This window comes from Molossus molossus, unplaced genomic scaffold, assembly GCF_014108415.1.
Source record: "Molossus molossus isolate mMolMol1 unplaced genomic scaffold, mMolMol1.p scaffold_m16_p_11, whole genome shotgun sequence".
Lineage (NCBI taxonomy): Eukaryota > Metazoa > Chordata > Mammalia > Chiroptera > Molossidae > Molossus > Molossus molossus.
This window is the reverse complement of record NW_023425346.1, coordinates 12,082,348-12,102,098: the sequence shown is the minus strand read 5'-3', so window position 1 is coordinate 12,102,098 and position 19,751 is coordinate 12,082,348. Positions and strand designations below refer to the sequence as shown.

Here is a 19,751-nt window from a genome sequence, read left to right as displayed (position 1 = left end):
GGAAGAAGTAAAACTCATTATTTGCAGATGACATGATATTGTATATAGAGAACCCTAAAGATTCCATGAGAAACTACTAGAACTAATCAATGAATTCAGTAAAGTAGCAGGATACAAAATAAATATCCAGAAATCAGTTGCATTTTTATATACCAATCATGAACTACCAGCAAGGGAAAATAAAAATTAAAATAAAATAAAAAAATCCCATTCACAATAACTTCAAAAAGAATAAAATACCTAAAAAGAAATGTATTCAAGGATGTAAAAGACCTGTTCTTGGAAAATTATAAGACACAGAAGAAAGAAACTGATGAAGATACAAATAAGTGGAAGCATATATTGTGTTCATGGATAGGAAGAATTAACATCATTAAAATGTCCAGGGAGTGATGCCTTGCTATTGTGCAGCCATTTGCTCTAAGAGCGGCCTGGGATGGAACAATAAAGACCATAAACTGAGTATTTACCCATTTCCTCTACATGAGAAAGAAAAACTTGAAAAATGGTTGAAGAATATGAAATAAGATTCATGGATGCCCAGTAAATACCAGTTCATGTGTAGTGACCATTTTACTCCTGACTCTCTTGACATAATATGGGAGCTTTGATATTTGAAACAAACCACAGTTCCAACAATATTTTCTTTGCCTGAAGACAATCAGGAAAATGACTCCCCCCCCCCAAAAAAAAAAAAAAAAAACTGGAGAAAAAAATAGCTGATGAGAAAGAAGTGTTCCTGAAAGCCAAGTCACAAGACTCGTTTGCATTCTTGAAAATATGGTTACTACAGATGTCCTCCCTGAACATGCAGAATTACTCCATTCATCTGCATTGGTGAAGTCCCAGCTCCAAAAACAGGAAGCATGCACAATAACATACTAACTCTTTATCTAGTTAAACAAGATATCCAAACCTACAATTAAATTTTTTATACCTGCCCCCAAAAAGAAACCATGGAAATGGAAGACATTGACATTGAAGACTCCTTATATAAGGATATAGATTATGAGACAGAAGTCTTACAAATTGTGAACATTCATACTGTAGACAGGACATAAATAAGGACCATCTTTGGCAGAAAGTCTCTGAACTACATTCAAAGATAGCTCTTCTTGAGCTACAAGAGCAATAGACCCTAGGGAGATTGAAGTCTTTGGAAGCTTATAAGGCAGCTAAAACAGGAGAACTGGCTATCTGAAGAAACTGTCAAGATTATAGAAAACCATTTCACAACATACAGGGTTACTATGATATAAAGAGGCCTCAAAGCTATGACTTCTGTGTAAGTATTTTGCAGCAAAACCAAATAACATGTACAGTGAACTTTCCTGCATAAACTTCTCATCTGAATGAAGCTCCGAACATGTTCTAACGTTAAAACAGCATCCTGTTCTTGTACTGTTCATTTTTGAGAAAAAACTATAATGTTGCTGGGCTGTAGATAGAAAGTTTTATTACTTGATAATTTTCACAAAGTTAAAATATAGTGAATAAGTAATATAAAGTAAAATGATTTTGTCATCAAATGAAAGAACACAGATGTGGTAAAAAAAAAAAAAAAAAAAAAGAGCCCAGAATAAAAGGCTGGGGAATAAACCTGGTTCGACCATTGGCATATGACTTACGCAAATTCCTCACCAAGATTAAGCATCGGCATATAATCTATAAAATAAGGGCACTTACTAGATCTCTAACAGTCTGTTTCTTTATAGTTCCTTCCCTTTCTAGTCAGATACTTTTAATAGAACAACTTTTCTATAAGGTAATCTATATTACATAATATTAGGTATTGGCTGGAATTTGTTATTAACTATTGGGTTATCCTCAATATTTATTGAATTCTATGTTGTTTGACCTTTTGGCTAAAGTTATCCATAATGACAAAGGAAAATACTCTTTGTATAATTTCATTCCACTTAAATAAGGAAGCACCCATTAGCCCAGTTCTTAGGAGAAGCACTTTAAACTTCAAAGAATATGTATTTCAGTACCTTATATGTGGCTGACCATCATTATGCAGTCATTTAAGCATCTTAACATCCTATACTTAAGACTTTAACTTATATACCAAAATTTTTAATGAGGTTAGTTTTTTAATACAGTCAGCCTTCGTTTATCGTGGTTAATCAGTTCCAGACTCTACCACGATAAATGAATTTCCGTGAAGTAGTAGGATTTTTTATTTACATACAATCGTCCCTCACCACTTTGCACTTCGACTTTCCTGGCTTCTCTCTATCGCGGTTTTACTATATTTGAAAAAATCGTGACAGAGTGAAGCCGCGAAAGTCGAAACGTGAAGTGGGGAGGGACGACTGTATATATGACTATATTTTAGAAATCACAGTTTGTATCTATTTAATATCTGCAGGTTTTTAAAATGTGTGCTTGTGTTATTTTTTAATTCCAGAATGACAGAGTAATACTTAATACTATACGTTCCCACTTACGTATATTTTATTAAAATTTATATACAAGAAATTATAGATATGTAGTGATGACCTTCAGGAGAGAAGTAGGAAAAAGACGTGATGGAATGTAAATAAAAATACTGCATATATTCATATAAATTTAAGAAAAATATATAAAAGCAAAAACTGGCAAATGAAATGTGAAAAATCAACGGTCTCTTAAAATTGGCAGTGAATATAATTAAATATGTTACTGTATATAGTATTAAGCAAGTTACTATCAATCTAATTCTTAGTTTTTTTATACTTTATATAAAAGATGCTATTACTTATCTTGAGTGATGGCTTTGACCGATCTGTACGTTAACAGTTACAGATTTAGTCCTAGTAAAAAAGGAGGAGCTCAATATATATTAGTTACTGCACAGCAAATAGTATACTAACTGTTTTGTAAACGCATACATTTCACTTAGTTTGTTCAGGCTAAAAAATTAATTGGCATAATATGAATATATGTTAGGTAGTTGATTAGAGATGTCTTTATTGGGTGATCAAGGGGGCCATCTTAATATTTTACATAGATTGTTATCATTGGTAGAATTAATATGTTATTTTTAAGTATCCCCATGTTACAATGTGCTAATACTTGTTTAAAATTAATATAGATGAAAATAGTTTTCATAAGTCATTTAAAAATGTTATAACTCAATTCTTAACTGTATACCTTACAATTTCTATTTGTTTAAATCATTTAGCTACCTTTATTTCTTTAAAATTAATAAATTATAAATATTTAAAAAATAGGACTTCCAGTCAAGATGGCGGCATAGGTAAATGCAGTATCACATCCTCCCACAAGCCCATCAAAGTTACAACTAAACTACAGAACAAACATCATTCAAAACCACCTGAAATCAAACTCAATGGAAGTCTGACAACTACAGAATTAAAGCAGCAGCCACATCCAGACTGGTAGCAGGGGTGGAGGCCCAACGGGCTATTCCCACACCCACATGTGGTGGATGAAAATCAGGAGGATACCTCAGCTGGGAAGGTCCTCCCTGAGGACTGAGGGGTCCCCGTCCCACACCAGACTCCCCACTCAGGGTTCCAGTGCCAGGAAGAGAAGTCACCATAACTTCTGGCTGGAAAAACCAGCGGGAACTGAGGCTCAGGGAAGCTGACACGGCAGGAGCCCCAGGCAGCTCCTTAAATCAGACTCACTCCCTCTAAGCTTGGAGGGGAGGCAGCTCGAGGGGCAACAGAGACATACAGGGAAGACCTGAGCTGTTTGGCACTGGAGTGAGGGCTAGAGAGGGGACTTTCTCCAAACAAACATACTGTCAGAGGCCTTTGTTCCTTTGGTGAGCCCTTCCCTGAGGTGGCATATCTGGGACTCCAGCAACCTGGCTCACATTGTTTGCCTCACCCTGGTGATTCCCTGAGGCCCCAGCCCATCCAACTTTCAGGCCCACCCAAGCTGTTGCCAGTTGCTTAACCATAGGATTGGCCGGTCTTGGATCCTGCTTCAGGTTTTCCTAAATTCTTAGAAACAAGCAGCATCTGGTCTCAGATAGCCCCATATCCCTCATTAAGTAATACACAGAAACAAACACAGGGAGGCAGCCAAAATGAGGAGACAAAGAAACAGGTCCCAAATGAAAGAACAGAACAAAACCCCAAGAAAAGAACTAAGCAAAATAGAGATAAGCAACCTAACAGATACTGAGTTCAAAATACTGCTTATAAGGATGCTCAATGAACTTAGTGAGAACCTCAGTGAACTTAGGGAGGGACTCAAGAGCATAAAAAAGAACCATTCAGAAATTATGGATGCATAGTCAGAAATGAAGGAGGCATTAACTGAAATGAAGAATAATTTACACAGATTCAATAGGAGAGTACAAAAATCCAAGGAGCAAACCATTGATTTGGAATATAAGGAAGCAAAAAATGCCCAATCAGAACAGCAAAAAGAAAAAAGAATCCAAAAAAATGAGGATAGTGTAAGGAGCCTCCAGGACAACTTCAAGCGTGCCAACATTCGCATTTTAGGGGTGCCCGAAGGAGAAGAGAGAGAACAAGAAATTGAAAACCCATTTGAAACAATAATGGCAGAAAACTTTCCTAACTTGGTGAAGGAAATAGACATACAAGTCCAAGAAGCACAGAGAGTCCCAAACAGGTTGAACCCCAAGAGGCCCAAACCAAGGCACATCATCATCAAAATGCAAAAGGTTCAAGACAAAGAGAGAATCTTAAAAGCAGCAAGAGAAAAGCACTTAGTTACCTACAAGGGAGTTCCCATAAGACTGTCAGCTGATTTCTCAAAAGAAACTTTGCAGGCCAGAAGGGAGTGGCAAGAAATATTCAGAGTGATGAAAAGCAAGAACCTACAACTAAGATGACTCTATCCTGCAAAGCTGTCATTTAGAATCGATGGCCATATAAAGAGTTTCCCAGACAAGAAAAAGTTAAAGGAGTTCATCACCACCAAACCGTTATAATATGAAATGATGAAGGGTCTTTTTGAAGAAAAAGATAAAATATATGAACAAACAAAATGGGAGTGAAGCCCTGGCCAGTTTGGCTCAGCAGTTAGAGCGTTGGCCTGCGGTCCGGAGAGACCTGGGTTTGGTTCCCGCTAAGGGCATGTACCTCGGTTGCAGTTTGTCCCCGGCCCTGGTTGGTCGTGCGGGTGGCAACCACTCGATGTGTCCCTTTCACATCGATGTTTCTCTCTCTCTCTCTATTCCTCTCTCTCCCTCCCACTCTATCTGTACAAAAAATGGAAAAATGTCCTCAGGTGAGGATAAAAAAAAAAATGGCAGTGAATACATATCTATCAACAATGGAATCTACAAACAAAATGAACAGGCAGAACAGAAACATTCTCATAGATACAGAGAACATTTAGTTGGTTACCAGATGGGAGGGGGGTTGGGTGAATGGCTGAAAAGGTGAAGGGATTAAGAAGTACAAATTAATTACTAGACTGACAAACCTCAAAGGGAAACAGGTCGGGGGGTGAGAAGAAATGAACCAAAGAACTTATATGCATAACCAATGGACACAGACAATAGTGTGGGAGAAGGCAGGAGGGGGGCGGCAGTGGGGAGGAGGGGTCAATGGGGGAAAGATGAGGAACATCTGTAATACATTCAACAATAAAGATTTAAAAATAAATAAATTAATATTTTAAAATAAATAAATAAAATGTCCATACTACCGAAAGCAATCTACAGATTTCATGCAATTCCTATCAAGATACCAATGACATATTTAACAGAATTAAAATAAATGTTTCAAAAATTTATATGGAACCACAAAAGACCCCAAATAGCAACAGCAATCTTGAGAAGAACAATAAAGTTAGAGGAATCATACTACCTGATATCAAACTATACTACAAGGCCATGGTAATCAAAACAAATTGGCAAGTGCACATGGGACATTCTCAAAGACAGACCACATGATAGGACACAAACTAAATCTCTACAAGTTCAAGAAGATTGAAATCATATCAAGCATCTCCTCAGATCACAATGGCATGAAACTAGAAATCAATTTCAACAAAAACATGCAAAGACATTTGAACACATAGAGATTAAATAGAATGTTATTAAACAATGAGTGGGTTACCAAAGTGATCAAGGAAGAAATTAAAAACTTCCTGGAAACCAATGAAAATGAACACACAGCAACACTAAATCTATGGGATGCAGCGAAAGCAGTTCTGAGAGGGAAGTTCATAGCACTACAGGCCTACCTCAAGAAACAAGAAAAATTTCTAATTGACTGTCTAACCTCACAACTTAAAGAATTAGAAAGCAAACAAAAAGAAAATCCCAGAGCAAGTAGAAGGAAGGAAATAGTAAAGATCAAAGCAGAAGTAAATGACATAGAGACCAAAAACAAAAACAAAAAAACAATTCAAAGGATCAATAAAACAAAGAGCTGGTTTTTCAAAAAGATAAACAAGATTGATGGACCCTTAGCTAGACTCGCCAAGAAACAAACAGAGAGAGAACGCAAACACACAAAATCAGAAATGAAAGAAGAGAAGTAACAACCAACACCACAGAAATACAAAAGATCATTAACAGCTGCTATGAACAATATATGGCAACAAATTCGACAATCTAAGGGAAATGGACAAATTTCTAGAAACCCACAGTCTCCCAAAACTGGACCAAGAAGAGATAGAAAACTTGAATAGACCAATAACAACTAAGGAAATTGAAGATGTAATCAAGACTCTCCCAGCAAACAAAAGCCCAGGCCCAGATGGCTTCACAGAGGAGTTTTACCAAACATTCAAAAAAGAACTAACACCCATTCTCCTAAAACTATTTCAAAAAATTCAAGAAAAAGGAAGGCTTCCAAACTCATGTTATGAGGCCAGCATAATTCTAATTCCAAAACCAGAAAAAGACACTACAAAGAAAGAAAAATACAGGCCAATATCCATGATGAACATAGACGCCAAAATCCTGAACAAAATACTAGCAAATAAGATCCAGCAATACATCAAAAAACTTATTCACCATGATCAAGTGGGATTCATCCCAGGGATGCAAGGCTGGTACAATATTCGCAAATCAATAAATGTGATACACCACATAAACAAAATAAAGAATAAAAATCACATGATCATATCAATAGATGCTGAAAAAGCATTCAACAAAATTCAGCATCCATTTCTGATAAAAACACTCAGCAATGTGGGAATAGAGGAAATATATCTTGACATAATAAAGGCCATATATAGAAGACCTACAGCCAACATCATACTCAATGGGCAAAAATTAAAAGCATTTCCCTTAAGAACAGGAACAAGACCAGGATGCCCACTTTCACCACTCTTATTTAACATAGTACTAGAAGTCTTAGCCACAGCAATCAGACATGAAGAAAAAATAAAAAGGATCCAAACTGGAAAGGAGAAATTGAAACTGTCGTTATTTGCAGATGACATGATATTATAAATAGAAAACCCTAAAGACTCCATAAAAAATCTACTAAACTTAATACATGAATTTGGCAAAGTAGCAGGATATAAAATTAACATCAAGAAATCAACAGCATTCTTATACTCACAGATAGAGAAACTGAAAAAAACAATCCCATTTACCATCACAGCAAAAAAATTAAGATAGCTAGGAATAAACTTAACCAAAGAAGTAAAGGACCTATTTGCAGAAAACTACAGGACATTGAAAACAGAAATAGAAGAAGATGTAAAAAAGTGGAAGCACATACCTTGTTCATGGATTGGAAGAATTAACATCATTAAAATGTCCATACTACCCAAAGCAATCTATAGATTCAGTGCAATCCCCATCAAAATACCAATGACATTTTTCACAGAACTAGAACAAATACTTCAAAAGTTCATATGGAACCAAAAAAGACCTCGAATAGCCACAGCAATCTTGAAAAAGAAGGACAGAGTAGGTGGGATCACAGTACCACATATCAGGTTATACTACAAAGCTACTGTAATCAAAACAGCCTGGCACTGGCACAAAAACAGACATATAGACCAGTGGAACAGAATAGAGAACCCAGAAATGGACCCAATTATATTTGACAAAAGAGGCAAGAGCATACAATGGAGTAAAGACAGCCTCTTTAACAAATGGTGTTGGAGAAATTGGACAGTTACATGCAAAAAAAAAAAAAAAAAATGAAACTACGCCATCAATTTACATCATACACAAAAATAAACTCAAATTAAATAAAAGACTTAAATGTGACCCATGAATCCATAAAAATTCTAGAATAAAATGTAGGAAACAAAATTTTGGACATCACATGCAGCAGAATTTTCACTGATACATCACCTAAGGCAACAGAAACAAAGGAGAAAATGAACACATGGGACTACATCAAACTCAAAAGCTTCTGCACAGCAAAAGAAACGACCATCAAAATGGAAAGGCAATCCACTGTATGGGATAACATCATTGCCGATGATATATCAGATAAGGGGTTAATTTCCAAAATTTATAAAGTACTCGTACAACTCAACAAAAGGAAGACAAAGAACCCAATTAAAAAATGGGCAGAGGAGCTGAATGGACACCTCTCCAAACAGGACATACAAATGGCCAAGAGACATATGAAGAAATGCTCAACATCACTTATCATCAGAGAGATGCAAATTAAAACAACAATGAGGTACCACCTCACACCTGTCAGAACGGCTGCCATCAACAAATCATCAAATAACAAGTGTTGGCGAGGATGTGGAGAAAAGGGGATTTTAGTACACTGCTGGTGGGAATGCAGACTGTTGTAGCCACTATAGAAAACAATATGGTGTTACCTCAAAAAATTAAAAATTGAACTTCCATTTGACCCAGTGATCCCACTTCTAGGAATATACCCTAAGAAGACTGAAACACCAATCAGAAAGAATATATGTACCCCCATATTCATAGCAGCACTATTTACAATAGCTAAGATCTGGAAACAGCCCAAGTGTCCATCAGTAGACAAATGAATAAAATCTGTGGTACGTATACACAATGGAGTACTATGCAGCTGTAAGAAAGAAAGATCTCTTATCCTTTGAGACGACATGGAGGGACTTGGAAAGTATTATCCTAAGTGAAACAAGCCAAGCAGAAAAAGACAAATACCACATGATCTCACTTATTTGTGGAATATAATGAACTCAACAGTCTGAGGAATAGGGTAGACCCAGAAACACGGAAGTAGGGTACAGACTGACAACCCTCAGAAGACGGGGTGTGGTGTGGGGAGGGAAGAGATAAACCACAGAACTTATATGCATTTATGCATAACCAATGTACATGGACAGCAAAGCCAGGGATGGGGTAGGGGAGATGGGGAGGAGGGTGTCAATGGGGTAAAAATGGAGAAACATCTATAACAAAAATAAAATTAAAAATAAAAAAATAATAATTAAAAAAAAATTGGTACTGGCATAAAAACAGACATATAGATCAATGGAAAAGAATAGTGAGCCCAGAAGTAAACTCATGACTTTATAATCAATTAATATTTGACAAAGAAAGCAAAAACATACAAAGGACTAAAGGTAGTCTATTCAATAAATGGTGTTGGGAAAATTGGACAGATACATGCAAAAATAATGAAACTAGACCACCTTTTTACACCACACACCAGAATATACTCAAAACATAAAAATCCTAGAAGAAAACATAAGTAGTAACATTTCAGACATTTCTCATAGAATGTTTTTTTTCTGACACATCTCCACAGGCAAGGGAAACAAAAGAAAAAATAAACAAATGGGATTACATCAAACTAAAGAGTTTTTACACCGCAAAGGGAACCATCAACAAAATGAAAAGACAACCCTCTGAATAGGAGAACATATTTGCCAATGATATATCTGATAAGGGGTAAAATCCAAAATATATCAAGAACTTAAATAAAACTCAGTGCCAAAAAAGCAAACAATGCTATTAAAAAGTGGAGAAAAGCCCTGATAGACACTTCCAAAGAGGATATACAGATGGCCAATAGACATATGAAAAGATGCTCAACATCACTAATCAGAGAGATGCAAATTAAAACCACAATGAGTGCCAGATCCCCAGTTCTGCTAAAATTCGGTTTTGCTTGCACTTAGGCCAGTCAAGAGATTTTCTCAGCATGTGGGTGTGAGACCTGTAAACATGGCAGACCTCAAGGGAATAGAATCTTGAAATTTTTGTCCATAAGTCACATCCACCTACCTACCCCACTCCTCGAAAAATACAGCTAGCTCTGCTCATGTAAAGCTGAGAGAAACAAAATTACCCAGAGGAATTGGTTCATATCTATTGGTTCATGCCCAGACATTATCTGGTTTGTTTAAAGAAAGCCACATTTCCCTCCGCTGCTAACAGCAAAAACTTTGAGCACAATCTTTCAGACAAACAACAACAAAAAGATGACCGGACTGATTCTTTTCCATTGATTCACAGTCATTTAGACAGAGGCTGTCAATCTTTTTCTGTAAACACCAGGTAGTAAATATTTTAGACTTTTTAAGCCCTACAATCTCTGTCCCCAGTATTCAACTGTGCCATGATCATGTGGAAATTGCCACAGACGACACATAAATGAAAGGCTGTGTTGCAAAAAAAAAAAAAAAAAAACACTCTATTTATGGACACTGAATTTCATATAACTTTTATATACTTCACAAAATGTTAATCTTCTTTCAATTTTTTCTAACCATTTACAAATATTTTTTTAAATAATTCTTAGCAGAGCTATATAAAAACAGGCAGAGAACAGGATTTGGTTCATGGTCCTTTACTTACCAACCCTGACTTAGATATTCAGGCTTTAAAATTTTTTCATGAAATATCTGTCCAACCCCTATATATTGTGGAAGCACAGAGGGAAAGTGACTTATCCAGGAAAAGCGGGATCTCTCACACCAACAGTAGAGGCTCACAATGGAATATTACTTAACCATAAAAAAGAATGAAATCTCACCATTTGCAACATCACAGATGGACCTAGAGGGTAGTATGCTTGGTGAAATAAGCCAGTTGGAGAAAAACAAATACCATATGATTTCACTTATATGTGGAACCTAAAGAACAAAATTGAAACAGGCTCATAGATACAGAGAATACACTATGGTTGCCAGAGGGGTTGGGGGGGAGGGGCTTGGGTGAAAAAGGTGAAGTGATTAAGGAGTACAAGTTGGTAGTTACAGAATAGTCACAGGGATGTATATTACAGCATAGGGAATATAGTCAACAATATATATTTTTGTTAATCCTCACCTGAGGATATTTTTCCATTGATTTTTAGATAGAATGGAAGGAAGGGAGGGAGAGAGATAGAGAAACCTCAATGTGAGAGAGATACATTGTTTGGTTGCCTCCTGCGCAACCCTGACCAAGGCCGGGGATCAAATCTGCAACCTAGGTACGTGCCCTTGACTGGGAATTGAACCCACGACCCTTTGGTCCAAGGACCGATGCTCTAACTGCTGAGCCAAACTGACCAGGTCTAGTCAACAATATTGTAGTAACTCTGTATGGTGCCAGGTGGGTACTGGGACTATCAGGTGAAGACTTTGTAAAGTATATGATTGTCTAAGCACTGTGCTGTACCCCTGAAACTAATACAAAATAATGTTGTTTGTAAACTGTAATTGAAAAATAAAAAATAAAGATAAAATAAACAAGTACGTCTATTAACCATCAGGCAATTATTGACCTGAAAATGGTAAAATCTCCCGTCAGCTGCTGCTGCTCCTGCTGCTGCACTCAGTGTCCGGCGCTTAGCAGTCTCCTCCACCCTCTGCATTTCCAGTTTACTGTGTCACCTCATAAGCTAAGTGAGACAGCTAAGTTAAAGATCCTTGGAAGTGAAATATGATGGGTGATTCTGTGTCACAAGGACCGAAATCGTGTGTTCACCACTTGAATCTTCTTAGGGAACATTCTGAAACACTGAACTGTGTCTTCAACCTCGGGACACGAGGACAGACAGCCCGGCAACTTCAACTTCCCACAAACCACGGACAGAAATAGAGACCACAGAATGTAAAAGGTGGTTTTCTCTTTTAAAAAATGCTTTACATATTTTAGTTCTTGTATTTCCCTTGGGGTTAGGTATTTCGGTCACATAGTTGTCCAATTAAAATGAACACTCTCTGCTCTATCCTTTAGGCAAGACCAGCTGCCAGCGCTCAGGTTTACAAAGTCTTTCATCTTGTCCATAAATATTTAACGAGAAGTGGTTGGTACACAGGCCGAAGTAAGAAATCAGAGAGAGAATCTGGAAATAACCTCTGTGCTGAGTAAAACCTGTGTAAAACCAGTGACCAATGTCCTCCATTTTTACTGAAATAACCACTAAAATATTTCTGAGTATTTTGATCATCTTTTTAACCTGCTTGTCCTCATAAATGTACAAAAATAGGAAGGTCATAAAAAGATATTAAATGTGACTATCTGTGCCCTTTTCTCTAGTATCCTGCTATTTGTTTCTGAGACAGACATTCGTGTTTCCATGGAAACCCATACTGAGGATCTCTCTAAGCACTTTAGCAACATTTGAAAATACAGACCACTTTTTTTCATTCTCATCTACACACGTGCATACACACACATATACACACAGATACATGTACATACATGAAGATCCATATACTCACACCTACATAACAGACCACCACCGCCAATTACCACCATCCTAAGCATCAGTATCACAATATCCCAAACAGGCTAAACACGCAGAGTAACTAGTCATAAATAGGCAAAGGAATCATGTCCTCTCTTCTTTGACCTGCTGAAAAGAGAATGCTGCCACCTGCCGTGAAGGGGTTTTAAACTTCTTCCCCTCTCTTGCCCCTCCCCCATTTCAGTTGCCAGCCTGAGTCCTCACCTCCTTGTGCTCCAGGCAGAGGCCTCTCGGGCGTTGTCCTTGTTCATTGTCTTTCATGTGGGAACACAGCATGTTCTCGAAAGTGGACGACGTATCTACTGGCAGAGAGCTCTCAGACCAGAAGGTTTTCCCCACCTGCCTCAATAACTAACAAGATTGAGCAAACTGGTGGTCACAAAATAGCCATGGGGATATAAAATACAGAATAAGGAATATAGTCAATTAGATTATAATAACTATATATGGTGGCAGGTGGGTACTGGAAATATCAGGGGAAACACTTTGTAAAGTATATGATTGTCTAACCACTATGCTATACACCTGAAACTAATATAAAATAATATGGAATATACACTGTAATGAAAAAAAATAAAATTTAAAAAAAGACTAAAAAGGATTGAGCACTCCTTGCTATTAAGAAAGCCTTTGAAACTAACTAAAATTCCTCACCTGTTCCTTAAACTCACTTGATTGGGTCCTTGCTCCACTCATATAAGAGATACAAATTTTATGGAAACCACTTTCTTTATATCAGGGTAGGTTGGTAGATGAAAGACAGGTCCAAAGGGAAGGAGGAAAGGCAGGATTATCTCAATAATTCTGAGCAATGAAGCTGTTATCTTCATTTCTTCAGAAACATTATTTTCCACTGTTTTCATTCTACCTTGGGTTACTTCCACTATCTCAACTTTAGGACTTTCTAATGCTGAACACCCCAGAGAAACTTACTGTGGGAGTTCCCTTGGCCTTTGAGGTTGCTACCCTGTAACTGCTGTCCATTCTGATTCTGTCCCTTTAAAGTACCCATTCAACATGCGAATCATGTACCTAACAAATGCTGAGAGAGAGCAAGCTATGTTTTAGGTACTGTTCTAGGCACTGGGCTTATAAGCAATGAACAAAAGTGACACAAATCCCTGCCTCCTCAGAGCTCACACTCCACCCTCAGTTAATCCAGACTGGCTCTGATCCCACCCCTGGCGCACCCTCAGCATCCTGCCCCTGGCGCACGGCTCAGCATCCCGTTTATGATCCCGATCATTGCCATCCCCCATTGGATGCTTGTACTGATTTTTCACTCCCTTGACTCTAGACTCTTCTACATGTAGTCTCAGAGCTACCCAATGACATTTTTTATTTTTTATACTATCACAGGTTGTGCCCTCAATACTTCAATAACTTGAACAGACAACCCCCATCACAAGTTTTTAAAAATGTTTTATACATTGCATTTTTTCATGTGCCACACATCGTTTAAGTGCCTTACATGTATTAATTTATTTAACCTTTTAATATCTAAAATGAGGAAGGGGGACTTTAGCTCCATTTACTGACCAACCGATGAATAGTGAAGTTGTAACATGTCCAAAATCAGCAGCCGAAAGGTGACAAACAGGTTTGCCTTCCTGTATTTGACAACCTGGCTTCTCATTTGCTCCAGGTATTCTTGTTGCCTTTGGGTATGTTCCTGCACATATTTCCTTTTTCCCAAGATCATTTGACACAAACATGTGATCCTCTCACACAAACTATTATCACCTGGTGCTTCTCTTTCACATCTCCAGTGAAACTCATAAGTGGCCCTGGGCCAAAGACATCACCTTGCAGGTACCACTTATTCCATCCCCAGTTTGATAAAGACAAAGATATCTAGGATCCATTTTGTCAAACGGCAAAGAACCAGAGCTCTTGCATGCACCCTGAATCTCAGATCTGCTATTATTAAAGGTGTTTGGAGCTTACTGTCTCCTCCCATATGGCGCTTCATTATATTGTCCACATGACATCCTCTATCCTTGACATATCTCATCCCTCAAGTGATGATGATTACCAGCCTCCCACTCTAACTTCTCTAGGGCAGTTTCTTACACATCTAGGTTTGTTTTATTTATCACTTCTCTCTGCCCTGTCTTGCCTTAATTAAACTCAGCCTCAGGATATAGGAAACAAGAGAACAATTTTTTTTCCTTTGATGAAAGTGACATTGTTTCCGGGGGACAGCAAATGGTTCCCCCCACCTCCCACCCCTCCCCAAACTCACTAGTTATATCTCAAACATCCTTTGTCTTATATCTTCCCATTTCTGCTTGAGTGAGTGTTTCGATGTTTGATTTACATTTTAATAGTTTCTGATCCAAAGGGAGGGAATAAATGGGAAATGGCCTTCATTTTCCTCATATTTACCATCAGCTCCTATCATTTTTCCAAAGCATTGAAAAGCAACTATTTTCTCATTCAGGACAATCTTCACAACTCACGAGAAAGATCCTTTTTGTTATTTACATAAGTAGATAGATGGAAAATAATTTGCCTGATGCTAACAATTCTCAGTTATCTGTGGGTTATAAGAAAGGCCAGCTGGTCTCAAACCTCAGCAAATGTACATTTTCCAATATAGTATGACTTCAGGGCTCACCACAAATTGGGGCTGTCTTCCATTCTCACTCACAAGAACAACAACAAGCAAACAACAAAAATACTGTTCTTAGGATTATATGAAGCCACTAATACCAGTACAAATGAACTTACTGAAACAACCAGTGAGCATACTCAAGACAAAGGTGCCTTCCTCCCCAATCCATTCTTCTTCCACATGATAGCCAGAAGGAGCTTCCTGGAATATTGTGCTACTATTCTATACAAAAACCCAGGCCCTCTATCACCAAACACCCTGGGCCTCTCCAATCTCCCCTCTCACACACCCTGCGTTTCCCACCTGTGGTCCCACCATCCTGGGGCCACATCCCTCCGCTGCAGCGATCAGCCTCACCCTCCTGCTCCCTGTTCACTTGGCTAATTCCTTTCCTGCAATAGGACTCAGTTCGGTGTCACCTACTTGGGAGGCCTTCCTGTCTGTCTGAGTCTGCTCTCACTCCAGGGAGGTCCTGAGATTCTCTCTATCATGGCTCTAAATGAAATGGTCATTGTCTTCCTTACTCCCTATTATCCTATCAGGAGAAAAGGTTTTCATTCATGTTTCTTCCATGCCTCCCAAAATAATGTAATAATCTAATAAGTGTAATGAATATTGGAATAGGCATTTCAATGAATGAAGAAATAAATAGCAAAAATAGGGTAGAGTCACCCAAAATTAGCATCCAAGGGTCACAATTTTTCTGAGGTTCCTTCCTGATTGTAGGGAGCAGGAAAGGCAGCAGCGACCTAGAAGTGCCACATACACAGAACAACCCAAGTCACTGAGTTCCAGGAGAGTCTCAACTTGCAGCATCTGAGTCATAAAAGGCATGTTCCCCAGCATTTTGCCAAGGGGACAAGCTGTTCGCTGCAGCCCTCACTGTCCAAGACGTTGAGGCCCATCAGGGTTTTCATGGCTCGCTACAGGAAACTTTCTCAGCCGAGGTGGAGGCCTAGACAGTCCTTTTGCCGGAAGCCTCCTGACCCGTCCCCTGAATTTTTCACTTCCTATTTGAGAATGGGGACATGCAAACCTTGAATCTACTACCAAGTCTTCACACCCCTGGAACTAATTCTTTTTTTTTTTTTTTTTTTAATCCTCACCCGAGGACATTTTTCAATATTTTGTTTAGATAGAGTGAGAGGGAGAGAAAGAGAGAGAAACATCGACATGAAAGCGACACATCGAGTGGTTGCCACCCACACAACCCAACCAGGGCTGGGGACAAACTGCAACCAAGGTACGTTCCCTTAGCGGGAACCAAACCCGGGTCTCTCCGGACCGCAGGCCGACGCTCTAACAGCTGAGCCAAACCGGCCAGGGCTGGAACTAATTCTTAATTATCCACAGCAATAGGAGTCAGCCAGGATAATTCAATTTGGCCAAAGATCTAGGCATCATCATCACCATAACCTCTATCAAAAATATGATTTTTTATAAGTGTCCAACAGAATGTGGCACAGATCTTGAAAGAACATACAAATAATCACAGATGGAAAAGGGTATTTTGTACAATTTTGATGTTCAGAGGTTTATATCCTTAATATTTGCTTATAAGAAAAGCAGTAAGATTTTATTTTTTAAGAGAAAGCAGAGATAAACTTCCATTTCTTGGGAGATGTAATTGATGTCCTTTTCCCTTGTCCTCCCACTAAATACAACTCAAACCCCTGGACAATATGTGTAAAACAAACAAGAAGATTCTAAAGGGGGGCGACAAAGAGGCAAAGTACTAGGAACCTCAGTACCTAAGGAATGTCACAGTAGTGAGCTCTTGATTTTCTTTCTGCCTCATACATATATCCCAGACTTGGAGCTAAAGAAGCCTGCACCATGGAAATGCCAATGGATACAGACCAAAAAGGCCTCCCAAAATGCCTGCTTTTCCTACTAAAAGGACCATTCAAGGTACAGCCTAGCAAGACATAACTTTAAGACAATAATGCTCGTCTGACCGGTGTGGCTCACTGGTTGAGTGTCAACCCATGCACCAAGAGGTCACCGGTTCAATCAGGGCACATGCCCAGTTTGTGGGCCCGATCCCCAGTAGGGGGCATGCAGGAGGCGGCCAATCAATGTCCTTTCTCGTCGATGTTTCTCTCTCTCTCTCTCTCTCTCTCTCTCTCTCTCATTTCCTTTCTCTCTAAAATCAATAAAAAAAATTTTTTTTTAAAGACAATAATGCTTTACTCCAGCCAGACATCACAGTTATCAGTGATGGCCCACCCCACTCATGCCAGCAAAGACCAGCTGGGGAGCTTAGACTTTCACCCTCTTTGAATTGTAACAAGGTGCTCTGAAGTCCCTCACTAGAGTGATATCAGAAAAGACAGAGTAAGGAACCGAACTGCAGTACAGTTACCTGCAGTAATAGACATGTAATGGACAGTAATGAGGTTCCCCCAGTCCCACCTTAGGGAGACCATGTGGACAGAATGCAATAACGTAGCACCAAGTAACATACCAAGAGCAACAAGGCATCCTGCCCCTCCATTGTGGGGTAGATGGGGGTGAGGAGGGGTCAGAGGAAGCTTAACATCAGGACTTTTACCACCACCCAGCACCAATGAAGCCACCCTGCCCTCCCCTCCATGGAGGCCATCTTGGAGTAAGGACAAAGCACCCCTACCTTCCCAGGCAAGATGAGAGAGAAGACCTCATGGGGAGTTAAATCTCTTACCCCTGCCCAGCAGCTAAGGAGGAGCTCTGTTGTCCACAGGGTAAATGAGAAACTGGGATTCCCACCCTTATCTAACAGAAATGAGGGGCAGCATTCTTTTCTGTGATTGAGAGATGTTATAAAATTTAGCTAATATAGACTATCCAACTAAGACCAGAGTTTTATAACATAATACCCCAAATGTTCAGGTTTTTATTTTTTTAAAAAAAACTCATAAAAAATCTAAGAATACCTCAGCTTGAAAGAAAAAAATAAAAACCAATACACAGATGTTAGAATTACCTGACAAACATTTCAGCTTTATATAATAATTCAATAAGCAATTAAGAACACATTTGAAACAAATGAAGAATAAGACTTAGCAAAAAAATAGAAAATCTTAGCAAAGAAACAGAACATATACAAAAGAAGCAAATGGAAATTTTAGAACTAAAATATACAATGAGCTAATAAAACTCAGTGGGTAGGCTCAGTAGCAGAATGTGGAGACTAGAAGAAAGAATTAATGAACTCAAAGTTAGGACAATAGAAATGATCCAATTTAAATAAAGAAACTGAAAAAACAGAGGCTAGTTGAGGTGTTAGCTTAGGTGAACATGTTACTCGAAACCTCCTATAAGTACATAAAACTTGCAACTAAACTACAGAGCAACAATCTTTAGAACTACCTGAAATCTGGCTAAATGCAAGTCCTACAACTAAGGATATAAAGAATAAGCCACATCAAGATGGTTATGCCCTGGCCGGTGTGGCTCAGTGATTAGAGTGTTGGCTTCTGCACTAAAAGATTTGATTCCTGGTCAAGAGCATGTACCTGGATTACATGTTCAATCCCTGGCCCTGTTAGGGTGCATGAGGGAAGCAATCAATTGATGTGTCTCTATCACATGGATCTCTCTCTCTCTCCTTCTCTCCCTCCCTCCATTCCACTCTCTCTAAAAATTAATGGAAAAAATATCCTCTGGTGAGAATTAACAAATAAACAAAAGACTGTTAGGAGCCTGGCTGGTGTGGCTCAGTGGTTGAGTGTCGACCCATGCACAAGAGGTGGCTGATTCAATTCCTAGTCAGGGCATGTGCTCAGGTTGCAGGCTTGATCCCCAGTGGCGGGTGGGGGTGGGGGGGTACAGTTAATCAATGTTTCTCTTTCATTTATGTTTCTATCTCTCCCTCTCTCTAAAATAATAATAATAATAATAATAATAATAATAAATCAAATAAAAACATTAAAAAAAAACAAAAAGACTGCTAGGAAGGGTGCAGACACAGAACAGGCTGGTCCCACAGTCACTTGTGGTGGTTAAAAATTAGGAGGGATATCTTGGCTGTGGAGATATCTAATGAGAAGCCAGGGGTCCAAGCCCCAAACCACAACTCCCAGCCCAGGATTCCAGTGCCAGAAACAGAAGTCTGCATAACTTCTGGCTGTAAACACCAAGGGAGATTGGGGCTGAGTGAGATGGAGAACTTCTAGAGTCCCAAGCAGTTCCTCTTCATGGGCCTGCACATGAACTTACTCACTCTGAGCTCTAGTGCTGGGGAAGCAGCTTAAAGGTGCCAGGGATATATGGGGAGGAACTAAATTGTATAACTTCAGGACAAGGGCTTGAAGAGCAGGTTTCTCCCAGACAAAAGTGCTGGTAAAGGCCAGTGTTCCTTTGCGGAGCCCTCTTGCCACAGGACCTGCAAGTGGACACCATATCCCAGTCTTCCTCAATCTGGCTAACACTGTTCACCTCATCCTGGTGATTCCCTGAGACCCCACCCCACCAAACTTGCAGGCCCACCCAAGCCATTTCTGATGGCATTTTCATACAGCTTCTCTTAGCTTATGCTTCAGACTTTCCTA

General features: G+C 38.9%; 1 pseudogene; it reads left to right on the top strand.

The window, feature by feature from the left end:
- Positions 1-392: 392 nt before the first annotated feature.
- On the top strand, positions 393-926 carry LOC118625560 (annotated as a pseudogene).
- The last annotated feature ends 18,825 nt before the right edge of the window (positions 927-19,751 follow it).